Source organism: Camarhynchus parvulus, chromosome 2 (genome assembly GCF_901933205.1).
Source record: "Camarhynchus parvulus chromosome 2, STF_HiC, whole genome shotgun sequence".
NCBI classification, from domain to species: Eukaryota; Metazoa; Chordata; class Aves; order Passeriformes; family Thraupidae; genus Camarhynchus; species Camarhynchus parvulus.
The window spans coordinates 6,083,469-6,101,077 of NC_044572.1; positions in this window are offsets into that span (position 1 = coordinate 6,083,469).

Sequence of the window (17,609 nt, forward strand, 5' to 3'; positions counted from 1 at the left end):
GCAGGGAAGAAGAACCTGCATGTCACCACCGCCTTCTTCCACTTGGATGGCAGGTGACAAACTGCGCGGTGACATCCCCTGCACTGTCTTGACAACCCATCAGCAAGCTGCAAACAGCAAAGTGTGGCATGATAAGGGGCCTGGCATAAGGGCTTAGGCAAGGTGCAGGTAGGCTGGAGGAAAGCCAGCAGTTCACATGTAAACATGACAAGGGTGTGATGTCCAAAAGGCTCAGAGATCTCCATTTTGGCCAAATAAGAGATGCCAATTTTTTTTTTCCTTTTCAAGGACAGTAATGTCACAGCAATATTTATCCAGGATACATCACCACCCTCAGTGCAGTGTCAGAATGAGCTCTGACCCTTTCCACACAATCTCTCAGCTCTCCCCTATTTGCTCCCCACCTCCCTCAGCCCTGTGCATGGCACAGTGCCCTCCTGTGTGTGATCCCATAGATCCCACCATGGTCTGCATCACTCACATCCCCCCAGGAGCCCACCCATACACCCAACAGTGTAACACCTGAGCCACAAACCTCACCCACCAGGCCTGGACTGCGATTCCCCAGGAGAGAGGGATGCTCAGCTGCTCCCCATGGGTACCTCCAAGCTGCCTCTGCTTGGTCTCATCCTACCACAGCTTCTAATCCCTGCCATGCAGCTGGGACCAAGCTGACTGGCCCAGCCATCCCACCTATGGGGTTCCTTGAAGGCATCACATTGTAGATTCATTCCACAATTTTAGGAACCTACCTCCATCAGCAGGGGGATAAAATGGTGCTTCAGGGGGGACACACTTTGAGTTTATGAGGATCTAGAGACACTGAAATTTCCCCAGCAGAGAGAAGTAGCAGACAGTGGGGAAGGCTTAGGAAAGAGATTTGTTGCACCAAATCCCATGTACTTCAGGCATGGGAATGGAGTACTTGTGGCCCCTCCACCAGCCTCAATTCCATTCCATACAGCTCATGAACACAATGTTTCTTGGCATTGATAGGGACTGACATTCATTTCTGGTCCATCAAATGAGTCTGAAAGACTGATCCAGCCCTTGGAAAAGTTTTCTAATTCCTGCTTCAAAACGTTGAATAAAAAGCACCTGCCGTGCCCAAAACACTTCATCTCATGCTGCCAGTAAATCCTTCCAGAGCAGACATCAGCTCCAGGCTCCATCTCTGTGTGATTTTCTCCTCCCTACACAGAACTGCTCCAGAGATGTCTCTGTGGAGTTGTTTTCCTTGTGCCTCTCCGTCAAGGTTTGATCTGGGTGTTTACTGAGCTTTGTACAGTGTTGGTTATTTAAGGAATTCACAAGATAGAGGTGAACACTTCCAGCCTGGCTGTGCTTTGAGTTACCAGGACAATCATTTAACATGTCCCAGGCTCCATGGGGCTATTTGCCAATTTAAAGGGTTCCAGCAGGCTCCTGTTAACCTCCCTGTATACTAAAGTGAAGTAATTTTTGTCCTCGATTTCTAAATTTTCACAGAAGTTCTTCAGTCATGCCCGGAGCCAGGCAACCTGCTGGCTGTGAGCAGTCCCAGAAATTCAGTTTCTTTTCCTGTTTGTGCCTTTGCCACTAATAGATGCTGATCTTTCCCAAATCTGCACCTACTCACACTTAATATACAAACCTGTGCTGACATCAGGATTGCTCACACATTGATCATCACAGCCATGAATAAGAAGAGGATCCTGGCTCCTCATCTGCTCTTCCTGCTGCTGGGACCATGCACCTTATCCCGTCCTTTAACTGCATAAACTGAGAGCCACAGAATTGTACAATGGTTTGGGTTGGAAGAGACCTTAAACATCACTCAGTTTCAACCTCCCTGCCATGGTCAGGGACACCTCCCAGTAGACCAAGTTGCTCAGAGCAATCCAAATGCAAAACCCACTACTTCATGTGCTGACAGCAACAGTTCCCGAGCCTTCTATATGGTTATTTTTTGAGAGGCCCCTGTATCCCCCCTGAATTTCATCTTAAAATTATATGGTGAAGACATTCCATGGATTGCCATCCAAACTAATCTACTTTTTGCTGGCGTTCCTTTTCCTTTGGGGTCCACAGGGACATGGGATTTCACACAGACCACATGCCTCAGTCCCATACAGGAAATTTCTTGCCCATACCTTTAAATGGCTTTTATGACACAGCAAGGATGGGGAGACACCTAAATTTTGCCCACACAAGGGCTCATGTCTCCTCATATGATGAAGAAAAGAGATCAGGAATGGAGCACAGTCACTGTCAGGTCCATTTGGGGCCAACCTCAAAAGCTGGACTTCAGTGGTCCATTCACTTTCCTTCTACTTTTCCAAGTGAGCCAATTTTCCTACCTATTTCTATAGCTTCACTTCTCAACTCATTCTAAGCAAGGTCCATGACAGCAGTGAAGACAGGCTGAGGAAACATCCAGCACAGCTGTCACCAAGGTGGCAGTGTCCCCCAGGCAGTGACAGGGAGGTGTCCTGCATGTGACGAGAGCCGGACTCAGGCGTCTGCACAGGGACGTGGGGAGCCCTGGGTGCATTTTGGTCACCCTTAGGTGGTTCTCCAGCACTTTTGGGATCTCACATGGTAGACTTCCAGAGTCACCCACACAGGCCACAGCTTTGTCAAGGAATAAGAACATATGGGAGAAGGGAAAGGGAAATGAGCTGGCTAAGCTCACCCATGGGCCATGGCAGGAGCAACACCATGGAAAAAACACAAGTCTTAGAGCATCAGTGTTTTGTGTGAGTGATGGGATGGCAGTCTCATGGACACTTCCAGCCCTGCCTTCCTGCACATCCAGCTGCAATCAGTATGTCACAGGAATCTGGAGATAGTCGAAAAAATTACAAAAACATGGTGTGGGTTTTTTTTTCCTTTCTACGAGCCACCTGCTCCCAGTCAATGTGGAGCACAACCCTTTGTGTAGAAAATCCAATAAACAAAACTGTAAAGCATCTGTCCTGCAACTGGATCCCAGCCCATGGCAAAGAGTGAAATCTGAGCCATGGCAAACAGCTGGGAATAGCATTTCATTCTCGTACTGTGCCTCACAGCCTGTACACTGCTTCCAGTCAAAATCAAAAAACACAGGGGGAAAGAAAAAGGTAAAGGAATTCTACACCATGAGAGGCTCAGGAAGTAAAAGAGGGAAATGGAGTTTGCCACAGTTTTATAATGACCACATACTACAGGTGAGCAGCCCAGCTCTCTGCTTTTATTAATTTAAAATGCAAAATTTCTGAGGGGTTTTGTGTGATTAGGAGAAAAAAACCTATAGGTCAACTTCACCTACATGATAAAGCATCATCCTCAGCAGACAGAAAGCCTTGCCTTAGTCTTTCAATCAGAAGAGTTCTGAGTCCTGGTAGGCCAGCAGCTAAGCTTACAGCATTCAGGGCTAGATTTAGGGAGTTGCCATGTCAACACACCTCCACCGTTAGCAAGAACACCTCAGAGACTGGGATGTGAACTAGAAGCCCTATTTTTAAGTCTCCATATTCAAATTCAGCACAACACAAACCTCGGACTAAATTTCCCCTGTAACTGGAGAAATGCTTTCTGCTTCACCCAAGGTGAAATTTGTTCCACAGCCCCATGACCACCTAGGGCCAATAAAGTAAAACAAAAATAATGTCCTTTCTGCTGAGCAGTGGCTGGAACATCCTTCTTCCTTAGAAGAATACCAGCCTATGGAAAAGTAAATTCACTCAGATATAACATTTCCAAGGTGGTGATTCTTCTCCCTCACTCTCAAAATGGGGGAAAGCTCTTTGCCAGCATGTAATTTCTTTCCTAATCACATTGCAGTGTCACATACCAGTGAGCTAAGGGCTCCCACAGCAGCGTTATTCTCCAGCATATGTGACTTTGTATAACACGTGCTTCACTCGGCAGTCATCAGCAGCAGAGAGCAGGGGCATACTTCTTCCTCTATGACATTATTAGGCATTAAGAGCACTACATGGCAGTGCATTTCAGCTTCTTTATTTTCTCCCAGTAAAAGCAGCTTGGCCACCTGGTGTGCTGCACACACAGTTAAATTCCAAATGTAATGTATTTTGTAGCGAAAGAGATTAGAAAGCTGCTGTAATGAATCTCATTACCAGTGTCTTTATATCCTCATCTAGTTGGAAGCAGAGATCATCCAGGCCTAGGTGCTGTACATATTTAAAAGAATATCATCTACCCCTCAACCCTGTCATTACAAGACAAATTGTTTCCTTTGGCCTGATGTTCCAGCCATGTTTTTCTCAGTCTTAAAATATGTTAGCAGCCAGATTTTCTCAACAACTGAAGGCCATATTTCTAAGTGCTCAGCACCCACAACTGGGCTAGATTGTTTTACAAGTGTTTGATTCCCATTTAGACACCTAAAATAAGAGCCAGATTTTTGGATACGCTCAAAAGCCTCTAAGATCTTCCAAAAATCTGGACCTAGAGTTACTTCAGTAACTTGCCAAATTAGTGGAAATTAAAGTAGACAGCATCTCATCATGTTACTCTCTGCAATGATAAACAAGCAAATTTACTGTTGTATCCATTTCAAAGCCCCATCCCCCCTTTTAAAGGCAGCTATTTACTGGTCTTATTCAAAGCAGGACAACATTTACAACTGTGATTTCTGTGTTAAAAAAAATCCATATTTTCATATTACTCTTCATATGTTCTCAGAAGAAGAGAAATATATAATTGAAGCTATATTTGATCAACATTTCCAAGGCAGTTCATTACATACAGAGGGATATGGCCAGGAAATTTCGACCTAGAAAATGAATACTGGGAACAAAACTTCAGCTGGTGGGTTTGAGGGCGGAGTCCTATGCACGTTTCAAAGCTGAATGCACACATCCTCCCCTGGATCACACCTGGGTTATGGCAGATAGGTATAGTCTCTCTTCCTGACTTTCAAGTATATGACTGCTCAGATATGTGCAATTACATCACTTTTTCATGCTGTAAGTGCTTCATAAGACTGCAACTGAAACACAAAGACCACCCCTCCATTTCCATCCCATCCCTGTGCTCTTCCGTGACCTTGCATTTCAAGAATAGCTGTGGGCCAAAACTGATTATCCTCTCCCCGAAATGTTTCCAAAATTCCAAGAATTTTCATATGAGCCTGACAGAAAGCCTCCAGACTGAAAATTATGGAGAGATTCAATCACCAAGGAGTAATTGTGCAGGAGAACTCTTTAACCAGCTCCAGCCAGGGTGAGGATTGCTCAGAGCTAAGCCTCAAATTCTGCTGGAGCTGCTCCTCCTCTGCACAAGTAACTTAATGTTTATTAGGCAAGCAAATAAGATTTACAGGCTATCATCTGGGTGGTTGTAATAAACAGAACATTTCAGTTTCAGTGAGACACATTCCCTTCTACTCCTTCCTTGGATGAACCTTCACATTTGCTAATTTATAAGCATTGAGATTTTTAGATCAGCCAACTTCTGACTCGTGCTTCTATTTATCTATTTATTTACATAGGCTTGTCTGATATGACTGTTCTTGCATGTGCTGTACCACATCTCAATACAGATTAACTCCTTCATCTATTCCAAACACTTCAGCGCAAATGCACAAATTGCAGAAGAGGATTTGAACTTATCCACAGTGGATCTTCTGACTGGATGGGAACACATTGCAAATGTCCTTTGTAAGCAAGTTTTGCCCATTCTAAAGGTAAGTAATAATTTTCAGTGTGAAAATATAGCAGATTAGGATGATAAAACTTGTCCTATAATCAAAACTCTGAAAAAGATCTGGTTTTAGTTCCCTAATCTGATGATACAGATTTTCTGTATGACCTTGGGCCAATTGTTTAATGTTAGTTTCTCTGATGAAGATAAAGTCACCTCTTTCCTCCCACTCTGTCTGATGATATGGTGTGGTCTCTTCCTATTTGTTACCCTGCCAAAAAATTAAATTTAGGACTTCGGCTCCACAGTGTTTAATAACAAAATTATTATAAAGAGAGCAGAGAAAAGGACCCAGCCAAATGTGCATGCACCATTAAGAAAATCTCAGTCATTTCAGGTGACAGATTCAGTGCCAAACAGTAACAATACTCACATACATATTCTAAATAGAGCTTTCAGGTTTCCTCAATAGCCTGTTCTACCAAGGCTGGTTCTGGAGCACCACCCTGCAAACCCTGAGGGCAAAGATATGCTTTGCAGATTATTTAGAGACTAGCAAATAGGGAGGAGATCTGCTGGAAGATGCAAGGAGAAAGCCAGGTGAGTGCAAACGCCATAATTTACAGATAAACACAGAGCACATTTTATTTTTGAATGCATAAGGTTTGGTAGGCACAACAATTCCCAGTTCCTGCTGCTATCCTTCATCTCTTGCTCCAGTCTATCAGCATTGTAAGTCAGTGCATCTGGATGTGAAGCACTCCCCATCTGAATGGGCCATTCATCTCCAGACATCACACAGAGCATGTGAAATGTCCAGAGATTACACACTGCCTGAGTGAGAGATTCCTTGATGCAATTAAAGCCTGGAGAACACATAAATCCCAGATTTAAATTATTCCATCCAAAGAGCCACTACACACAGCCCCCTCCACCAACAGGGTGGGCTCAGCACCCTTGAAACCAGCCCCGAATCCAATGGAGAAAATGGTGTTTGGACCATGGAGATGGAGGTTTCCAGGGTGCAGCCTTTCCTAACGGGCTGTGCTTGAGGAGACAGTGATGGGTTGTTCTGACACGTGAGGCAAACCTGGTGAAACAGCCCAGGGAAGCAGAGTGAGGAGCAGAGGCGAGATGAAACAGCAGTATCTGAATAAAACCCATGTCAGGGAGGCGGTCATGCTGATATAATATCAGCAATGAGAGGGAGAATGTAAGAAAAAGTACATGGTAAATTAAGCACCAAGGCTGTTAAAGGTCCAGTTATTTTCCAGCCAGTTGCCTTCTGATTGTTTGTTAAAGTACAATATCCAGCCCTGAAAAACAGCCAGTGAAAGTTCGCTCATTTTTCCTGTTGGCAAGTGGTCACAGGATCTGGAGACAACCTGCCTCCCCGGATCTTGACTCACTGCAGTACTGTGCTTGGCCATTAATATTCATATAGAAGCTAATGGTGCAGAATTGGGTGTTTGCATTTGTCCTTCCTGGTGTTTCCTACACTTGAATGTGGGCAGCGCTCCCATTTTTCATGGGACAGGCACATAACTTGGTACTGTGCTCAAGCCCTCCCAGAGACAAGATGGGAACTCCTATTTTCCATTTAAAAAACAAACCAAATAAAATCATGCATTCCTCAGAGCTGAGAACTGAAGCATGTCGTCCACATCAAAAACACTAGAGGACGAGGGAGAAGAATTGATTTCTGTTTGGTAGAAATCTTATGATTTTTAAGCCAGGCTCCTGATTGTGGCAGTGCTGAGCGTGATGTTTTTAGCAATTTCTGAGTCATCAATCCTGGTTCTCCCAGCAGGAGAGGAAAGGAGATGCACAAACAGCAGTGTCCTTAAACACCATGTTTACAGAAAAATGAAAGGAAAAAGAGGATCTGTGGTGGCTTAGGGGGTGGTCATAAAACAGCCATCTCTTCCTCAGTGCTTGACCCCCTCAATGTCTGTGGAGGCAGCCTTGGCTGCAGCCCCAGGATTAGCAGGGTGTTGATTCCACAGCCCTCACCCTGCCCTGGGCCTGCAGGAGGTGTCCACTCCAGCAGGCTCAGCAGGTCACTGCTGAGTCCCTTGTGCTGCCTACATCTGGCACCAGGGATGGCCACTCAAAACCCTGCCAGGCTGGGTGCAACCCAGGGCCTTATGGGGACGGCTAAAATCCCTGACTCCACTCCCAACCCACCATCCGTAAACTTGTGCCCATAGCAAAGCTGACTCTCCTGAGCATACCAAACTCCTGAGACTCCCACCTTGCTCTGTAGGAGCTGCCAGATGTGCAGAAGGTGCAGATGCTTCACAGCTGCATGCCCACAGAAGTGCTGAGAGCACGGGATTCTCCCCATGCAGGAGGGGTCTCCATCAGCACCCACAGTGTGATGGTGTTTGCAGGAGTCCCAGGACAAGGGAAGAGATGAGAATCTTGGCTCCATGTTTCAGAGGGCTGATTTATTATTTTATGATATATATTATATTAAAAGAAAATTATATACTGAAATGATGCTAAAAGAATAGAGAGAAAAGGATTTCATCAGAAGGCTAGCAAGGAAAAGGAAAGGAATGAATAATAAAATCTTGTGGCTGCTCACAGCCTCGACACAGGTGGCTGTCATTGGCCATCAAGTAAAAACAATCTCACACGCTGGGTAAACAATTCTCCAAATCACATTCCAAAGCGGCAAAGCATGGAGAAGCTGAGAAAAGTGGAGAAAAGATCCTAATGAAAGGATTTTTTCAGAAAATATGCCTGTGACACCCACAAGTGGGCTCCCTCCTGGAAGGGACCGGCCGTGGCTGCAGCCATCACCCTGTCCCTTTCCGTGGCACCACTGAAGGGCTGTCACATCCTCCCTGCCGCAGGGATGAAGGGAAAGAACACCGCGCCCGCATCCCGCCGCGTGGGCACGCCAGACGGGCTCTTCCCTCTCCCTGCCGATCCCGCTCCATCTCCGAGGACGGTGAGGGGGAGAAACAAGCAGCTAGAGATGCCGGCTGGCTGGAGGCAGGCTGCCGGTGCCCCGTGCTAGCCTTGAAATGCGGGGCAGCGCCGTGCCCGTTCGTGCCTGGCAGCGCATCCCCAGCCCCTGCCCGCCGCTCTCGCACGGGGAACTCCCGGGGCACGGAGCCGCTCCCGGGTTGGCGTTGATTCATCTGCCGAGCAGCGCTGCGGGGCTGCGGGAGCTGGCAGGAAGCTCCCACACTGATTTTTGTCAAGAGAGCCGGGCAATAATGGAAACGACACCTCGCCATGTTTGCAAACAAACACTGCCTCCTTTCCTTTTTAACACCATCTGCCACCCAACCCAATTTCCCTGCCCCCATCCCTTCCCAAAAAATGACAGCCAGAGACAACTCCAAAAAGCAGCTGCTAAGCCAAACCGTGCTCTTTTGTCTCAGTTTTGAGAGGTGCTGGCAAGGAGGCTGCGGTCCCACGCACAGCGCGCACCTCGCCGCACGCTCACGGCTGAGCAGCCGACTGACGACTGCCATGAGCGCTTATTTATCTCTTTTCTGCAGACACAAACTAGTCCAGTGTGGGTTTGGTTTTGGGCTCTTCCACTTTTGGGCCTTCCTGACCTCTCTGCTCTGTGATAGGGGCCTCGCCGCGCGCTCACGGCTGAGCAGCCGGCTGCCGTGCGGCCTTATTCATTTCCTTACTGCAGACACAAACTAGTTCAGTGTGGGTTTGGTTTTGGGCTCTCCCACTGTCAGAACTCAGGACATCCCTCTGGGTGTCCAGAGTTGCTGGGGCCCCTGCCAGGGGGCTCAAAGACCCTGACACACAGCCCAGAACACCTGTGGATTTGATTATGACCCGTAGAGCAAATTACCAGCTTTGTATGAGGACCTGAAAGTCACAGAAGTTTAAATAATGTAATAATAAAATTATCACCGAGTGAAAAGGTAGATTTTAGGATTTTTGGAATGGGGGTTTTGGGGACAAGATGGAGGGACTTGGGCGTGTCCAGGTCTTCTCCTTCTCTACCTCCATCTTCTGTAGTGATGCTGGCACTTTGGGATTGGTTTAGAATAGAAGTGCACTGTCTAACATAGGTATTGGAAGGGAATTGTAAACATGTTATACGTAGTTTGTAGTATAAAAAGACAACATCGCCTTGGGAGCGGTCAGAGTGCCACTGGCTGCCCTGCTGAGCAGACCTTGGCTGGGCAGAAAGAAAATTTTATGGATAAGATTTAATAAACAACTTCAAGACCGAAAACTGAAGAGCTCTGACTTGGTCTTCGGATGCGCGGGCTGAAACAGAGATCTTTCACACATCTCGGGGCTGCAATTACCAACTAAGCTCATGAGATCCCACTTTTGGGCCTTCCTGGCCTCTCTGCTCTCTGGTAGGAGCTGGTGTGGACATGGAGATGGAAGGAAGAAGAGGCTACACCTCACTCCCCATCTCCATCAGCAGATGCTTTTCCCTTCACAGGTCCTTGTATCTTTCCCTAAGAGCATTTGTAGGCTCCAGACCTGGGCTGATCGGGTTAGGACAAGTATCTGGCACCCACGCAATTGCAAACACTTCCCCAGGGCTGCTGCACTGACTGATGTGCCTCCAGGGAGCAGATAAAAGTCTTCCAGACTAGCCCAGCTTTTCTGATATGCTCTCCTTGAAACAAAGAAAAGGGAGTAAAAGGAAATATCTTCATATAGACGAGGAATACGTTTACCCAAAAAGGATCAAGCTCCTCGGGGCTTCAACTAAGGTGGGGGGGAAAAGTGATTCCTTGAGCAAAGAGACTGTTTGGTTGGAGAAAACCAAACACTGCTCACAGCACTGCAGGTGGGAACCTGCTGTCTTATTCAGCACAGAGCTGCAGAAAAGAGACAATGAGGGTGCTGCATTCCACAGTGCTCTGGTTAAGATATTAACACTTCTGTGACATCTATCATCTATTGCATTAACAACCAAGATGATTAACTAGAGTTAATATACTGCATTAAAAGTCAGAGCCTCTTTCATGTCTTTTTTCATACCTGTTCCCCATGGCACCTGTGTCCTCTCCTTCACATGGCAGAGAAATGGCAGAGGAGACACTGCATTAAAAATCAGAACCTCTTTCATGTCACTTATTTCATACCTGTTCCTCATGGCACCAGTGTCCTCTCCTTCACATGGCAGAGACATGGCAGTGGAGGCCTTCATACCTGTTTCAGGTCACCGTGCCTCTCCTTCACATGGCAGAGACATGGCAGTGGAGGCCACTGAGGTCACCTTGAACATTCTTGTTCTGTAGGTGTATGTGTCCCACAATACAAAGTTTTAAATCACAAGAGATCAATCCTACATCCCTCGAGCATACCAGTGATGCTGGGGAGGGGCAGAAGGAGAAGGTTCCTTGCAAGAAATCACCCTGATGGACTTCTCAGGTCCTTATAGCCTTTGAAAACATTTTAGACAAAAAATACTCAATGCATTTGATATAATTCTTGGTCTCTGAGTATCAAACAGTGTGCACTGTGCATGGAACATGTGTTGTGTCCAAGTCACCCATTCCTGTAGTGGGGAAGGAGATTCCTTCTCTTTTTTGGGTGACTCCATCTCTGCAATACCAGTGGTTGGTGGAGGGAAGATGTCTACATTATCCTTCACCTTACAGACTATTTCATTTTTCGGATGTACTGGCCAGCCTGCCTTTTTCCCAAGGAAAAATCCTTTCACTAGGCTATGATCTGCCAGAAAAATAAAGTACTTCCCATCTAGAGAGTGATGAAGATGTTTTATTCACAGCACAACAACTTAGCTTTCTTTTATCAGCTAATTTAGTCTTTTCTGCCCTAGTCACTGACCTGAAGATGAAGCCATCTGTCCACCCTCCAGTAGCCTTCACGTTTTGTACCAAAATGTCACAGGATGTGGCACTGATGATCTTTAAGATGCTCCAAATGGAAAGCACTTGCCATGACCTCATGGCTTTTTAGATTTCTCACGGTCCTCTCTGGCTTTTTCCCCTGGTTCTAAGTCACCCCAGGTTTTCATGTGATGACTCTAAAGGAATTTAAGTATTTGTGGGTGGCTATTATAATAGGTTTTTTAAACTACGTTTTGTAAGTTAGTTGCCTCTGAGGTGGCTATTTAAAGGCCACAAGTGAACAGTTGTAGGGTAAATACTCTCCCTGCCCACCAAGCACTCCAGGTACTGCACTCTGGATCTTACAATACTTCTAGTTTTACAAGAGAACAGACACTTGGTTATGAAGTCATGCTGCCCTCAGTTGCAGAAATATCTTCTCTTCCACTTGAGGCCACCACTACTCTTGCTGTAAAACACAAGCTCCCTTTCACTGAGGTTTCATTTGCTCTTTGATGCTCTCTGAGGCTTCTCATTGCCTGTTTTGTTCTGCTGGTAATCAGATCCTCACTGCTCATCTATCCCTGTCTGCAGAGATTGCTGCTGTGCACCCACTCTATGAAGCTTTCCCACCCCTTGCCCTGCCCCGACAGGCAGGGTCTGAGGGACACGAGGCTCTTTTCCTCCAGAGACTTGATTCCATGTGGAACCAACTTTTTTTCCTGATTCAAACACAGGAACTCAGAGTGCAATCCAGGCAGATAAGAACAACTGTGAATGATGCCCTCCTCCACCATCCCTCCTCAATCCTCCCTCCAAGGGCATGGGGAGCTAACCCTACCAGCAGCTATTTCAGCATGAGCCCATCCTCTCCATAAATCCTTGTTATTCTCCTTTCCAGATGTCCTAACCCTTTATATGCACCTGCATGTGTTATCACAGAGAAATAGTGCATCTACAGGATCTGTTTGACATTCCCCTTTTGATTCTTTCAAAAAATATCTGTTTGACTGGTTTGGGGCTTGGCCTAGGTATTTAGGACAAATCTATATTTTATCTGTGTGTTTGTGCTTTAGAGAAACAAACCATGAGATTGTCACCAGAAAGAGTCCTCCAAAGCAAGCCCACATATCAGTGTGGCATTCAGCAGTGGGTTCACCTCTTTTCCCTCTGGAATATAAATTCATTGATGGGTGTTGGATGTGCTTCTGTGGAAACTGACAGGCAGTTCAACTCTACATTTATGCCATAAAGAACATCACTGCCTTTTAGAAAACAGATATTTCTTGCATCTTCCTCCTTCTCCTCAAAATAAAACCCTCCCCCTGCTCCCTTCCTTTACCTCTGGATGAAAAACTGGATTTCAGAGGCTGTTTTTGATAGCTGCCATTGCCTTTTTTGTCTGCACATCCCATCATGAGGCATAAATGACTGTGGGCTAGCTCACATGCAAATTTTTGCTACAAAACAAGCTGCTCTTTCATTGAGTTTTCCATTTTATGGTTGGTCAGCTCAGTTGATTTGGGTATTTATAAATACCCATCTTTTCAGCCTTTCAGTTTCCTCCACTGCTGCTGCCGACAGCGCTGTTCTGGGCCAGGTGAAGTTCTTCTCCACCAGCAATCAGAGATGGTTTATGGCACTCATAATGATGAAATTCCATCTGTCTCACAGCAGATCCCTCAGGAGGTTGCTAATCAAACAACATTCAATTAGCCCCTCCAGCTCTGCCACATATTCAGCCACATCATCTCCTCATCCTATGAAACTCAAAGGAGACAACCAAATTGCTTGGCTGTGGTGCACAACGCTCTGTTACATCTTCTGCAGCTTTCCCAAGCATTTATCTCCTCTTTTCTGAGGTTGTAACAAACTCCTCAAAGGTGAGTAGGTTTAATTGCTACAGAAATCAATTTTGCTTGGTTCCTGTTGGTTCTTATCTATAATCTGTTCTGAAAGAAAATAGCAGCCCTACTATCCACTATATTGCTTGCAGCCCTTGTTTTCTTCCTTAAGGACTTCCACTTTTCCAAGAAGATTTCAGTTCCATTTTTTTTTTTTTTTTTTTTTTTTACAAAGGTCTTCTCAGGCCACAGCAAACTCTTCACTCAAACAGGGAACCTGTTGCTTTGCTTAACCTGTTGCTTTGTTTTGTTTGACTGCTTTATGAACTTCTGCTCACAAAACTAAGGGAAATAGGGCTGGATACCAAAAGCACCAAGCAGCTCTTCTTAAACCCTTTTTATCTTCATTAACATAACCTTCACTGTTGTCTCCAGAGATCTATCACAGTGATTTTAGGAAGGAGACTCTAAATGTGTGGAGGTAGAATTGAGTCCTTTAGCGGCATTGGGGCAGAGGGACATCGATTTTGGGGAACTGCAGCCATCTGCCTGAGTAATGGACAGATGACATGTGCTATTTAGGATGCCAATTGAATGTCTTCTAGGGTCATTTGGTTTGAATTAGCAAAAAAAGACATTCGTCTGAATTGTAGTAATTGATGAGGGCTGAAAAGCCATGATACGATCTGGACCTAAAGGATATAACCTAGGGTCTTCCCCACAGCTGTGCTGGGTTTTAACAGGACTTTTTCAGGCCTGTTAAGTGAACACAATGGAGCCAACACAATTGAGAGATATTTCCTACCCACCCATCCAGAAAAGCCCTACCAAAAATTGGCTAACAACAGACTTTGCATGCAAACTTTTGAATAGAGTTTGTCCAAGCCTGGAGGAAAAGGTCAGAACATCCCCAGACACTTGGGACTATCTTTTATTTTACAGAAACCTGTTCACCCATCACTGGTCTCAGGGAACGACCTTCCATAACCTACATGCTGGGTTTGGTTTGGAAGCAATGTCCCTTGAAAGGAGCTTCACAAGCATCTTTCCTGTCTTGCATGAAGTAGCTGCAATGGTGTGGCTCTGGCTGGCAGCAGGGGGTGGGCAAATTGGATTGCATGTCACAAAAAACACTTGATCTTCATCAGGGGCTTATCTTGTGTTGCACATCATTATCAATAAGAGGAAATATCAGGAAATATTCAGAACTGTGTGCATTGTTTAGACAGCACACAGCACAGACTGCTCTTAAAGGTTTGGAGAGTAGAATGTGGTGTTCCACACCAAAAGAGCTCTTTTTTGGTACAGTCTCTGTTTTTAATGGCAGGCAAGGATGGACAGATCTAATGAAGTGTAGAAGTGGGATCAGGCAGAGCCGGGTCCATCCCACTCCCCTGATGATGGTTTTTGTGCTCTTGATCAGTGACATCCTTTCTCTGTGGCCCAGGCTGCCATGGAAAACACAGACATGATATTTCCCTCCTCTGATGCCTTCCTTTCATGTTCAACTTAAGGCACATCCATCAGGCAATGGTCTACTTCTTACCTTGTTTTTGCTGTGCTGCCATCATTGCAGAGCCTTGTCTCACTTCAGCTGTCCAGACATGACTATAGTGAAAATATTAAGCAGCACTGACAGCTCAAACCATGCTTCCATTTTATTTCCTTAGATGTCAGTAAATAATGCTGTGGCATCAGGGATGATGCACCACACCCCGACACAACAGAAGTGGCACAACTCACTGAAACCAAGGCATGACACAAATTTCCGGCATACACAAAATCTCTCTGCAGCTGCCAGGGAGAGACAGGACCAGATCCTGCAAAGCACATCACACTTTGCAGGAGTTTCACAGCTTCCAACAGATGAACTAGCCAAACCTGCAGCTTGCCTGGGTTTTGCCTTCATTGTTAAACTGAGAACAGCACTAAACATCAGGTTGTTGGACAGAAGGAGATATGAAGCTTTAGTTCTAAGTCATCATTTCCATCTGAGTCTTGTGTAGCTCACTAGGTAGGTAAGAGCCATTGTCACTTGACTTCCATTGTGACTTGAACACCAGCAGACTTTTCCACCTCCAGAGAGGCTTGATGTATGCAGGGGAATGGCAGGGCAGGGCTTACAGACCCTGGTGCACCCATACTGAGGTGGTGACAGCTAATCTGCTCTCAGTGCTACCTAAAGCTACACAAAAACAGACTCAGAGCTCAGGAATTCCTCTTTCAAACCTGTCTTGCCCTTTGCCCAGGTCCTCTCTGGTGTGCATGCATCCACAGGGGTGAGGAGCCAGGTTCTCACATCCTCACCTCCTCCCAAGCAGACTGTGCTGCTGCCAGCAGTGCTAGCCCCCCTGCAGCTGAGGCTATTTTTCTTCTGCAGATCAATAGAGGACTTCAGCTCTGTCTCATCCCAACTGCACTAAACAAGTGGCACTTCAATACCACAATGACAGCTTCCTAAAATACTCCAAGGCAGATAGTCAGGGAAAGCCCCATGGGTTAGACTGGAGTGGGGCAGAGGAATGACACTCATCCAAAACACTAAACGTTCCTCAAGGCTGACCTGCCCCTGCCCCAGAAATGAAGAGTTTTCCTCTGCCAGAGGGTTGTAGCCTTTGCCATGTGCAAGGTGCAAGCAGGCAGTCAAGGCAGAATTTGGTTTCTTGTCACCTTAATCAGCACCTCAAAAGCTGAAGGTAAGTCCTAGTGCAGGCAGCAGGCAGGATGTAAGCCTTTCAGACAGCCTTGCATCTGGAAACTCTCTGCCAAACACAGACTTTCTGTCACAGAGGGCTCCTCTTTGAAAAGAAATGTGACCATGACCATTTTGGAGCAATCTGACCTTTTTCATGGAGATATATGCCTCCCTGTCAATGGCTCATAAATGGATGAACAGCTCAGCTCTTTTTAATAGAGTTAGGCACAGGGTAATAATAGACTTGTGCAGCTCTCTCTCTTTGCTTAAATCATCTTTCTGCAAATCATTAACATTGTTGGAATAACCGCTATCATTAGCTTGGAGTCCTCCTCGCGGCAGCCGACGCAGCATTGTGGTGAGCAGCTCGTGGGAAATGGGATTTCCCACTCCTGTTTGCACAACAGAGACTCAGGGCAGGGCCTTTCATTCTCCTGTCAAAGGAGGAAAGGTGCTGGATAAAGCAGGCTGGACTCCCTTCCTCCTCCAGCAAAGAGCAGATCACAGGGATAAGAGGAGACAGAGCGTGGGCTTCAGCTACAGAGGTTGTAGCCTGAACCCAGCACAGGTAAAAGCCATGCAAGCCTCTCCTATACCTTCTAACCCATGCAAATTATCCTGTGGTCTCCACACACAAGCAAATGGTGCCTTCGTCCTCCCACAGTTCCTGTGAGGATGATGATCAACAACCAGTAAAATTTTTTTGCTTGCTCTTCTTTTCAGAATTTCTGAGCCAAGACCCAAGTGCCTACAGACTTCAGGGCACAGCATGGCCACGACAGTGATGTCCCTGTACAGCATCTATCAGGTTTAATGCCAGGTTGATATTCCCTTTGAAGTGTTGGCAGCTGCTGGAAGCTGAACAGAGCCTCACTGCTATGTGGCCTGGTGAATCCAGAGCTGGTCTGAGCTAAATTCACAGCGGGCAAAGCCTGGTGCTGGATCAAAGCAGCCTGTTCTGGCACTGCTCTGGGCAACCTGCCTGCCTGCATGGTGGAGGGAGCTCTGCTTGTTGCTGCTGCCAGCCACAGGGACATCATGGAGAAGGAAGAAAAACCTCTGGGTGCATTTCCTGGCGTGGGCTTTGGTTGATCAGCAAAACAACATAAAGCCCAATCCTGTGGTTCATCAGCCCCCAAATTATTAAACAAGTCCACAGCAGTGGATGTGTCTCAGCCCTCAAGAGCTCTGGGCCTGATCCCGCGGTTGGAATCTGCACATGCATCTGATTAGCATTGTGGGATCATCCTTTAATTAAATTTACCGTGTTTGGTTTATGAGCACAGCAGTCTGGACTTGATGACAGCAGTGCACAGGATGGGGTCCATGGCTATTTATGCGTGTTGGGGCACAATGCACGCTCTCCTTCCATGTGCACAGCCCTAAATGACATCCCTGGGATTGCACATGTGCAACCGAGAGCAGCAATTGGCCTGGGCTCGGTAGTGTTGTGTGACTCTTCCAGTAATCTGAAATGGTCATTTCCTCGCAGTCTGTTTGTTTCTGTGTCAAGGGAAATAATCTAATTTGAGCACTGTAAAATTTACAATTATTGTGCAACAGTTTTAACGAGGTGGAGTGGAGGGGGGGATATCAGGAGAACACTGGGATAAATTGATGCGGTGTGAAGGTGAAAGC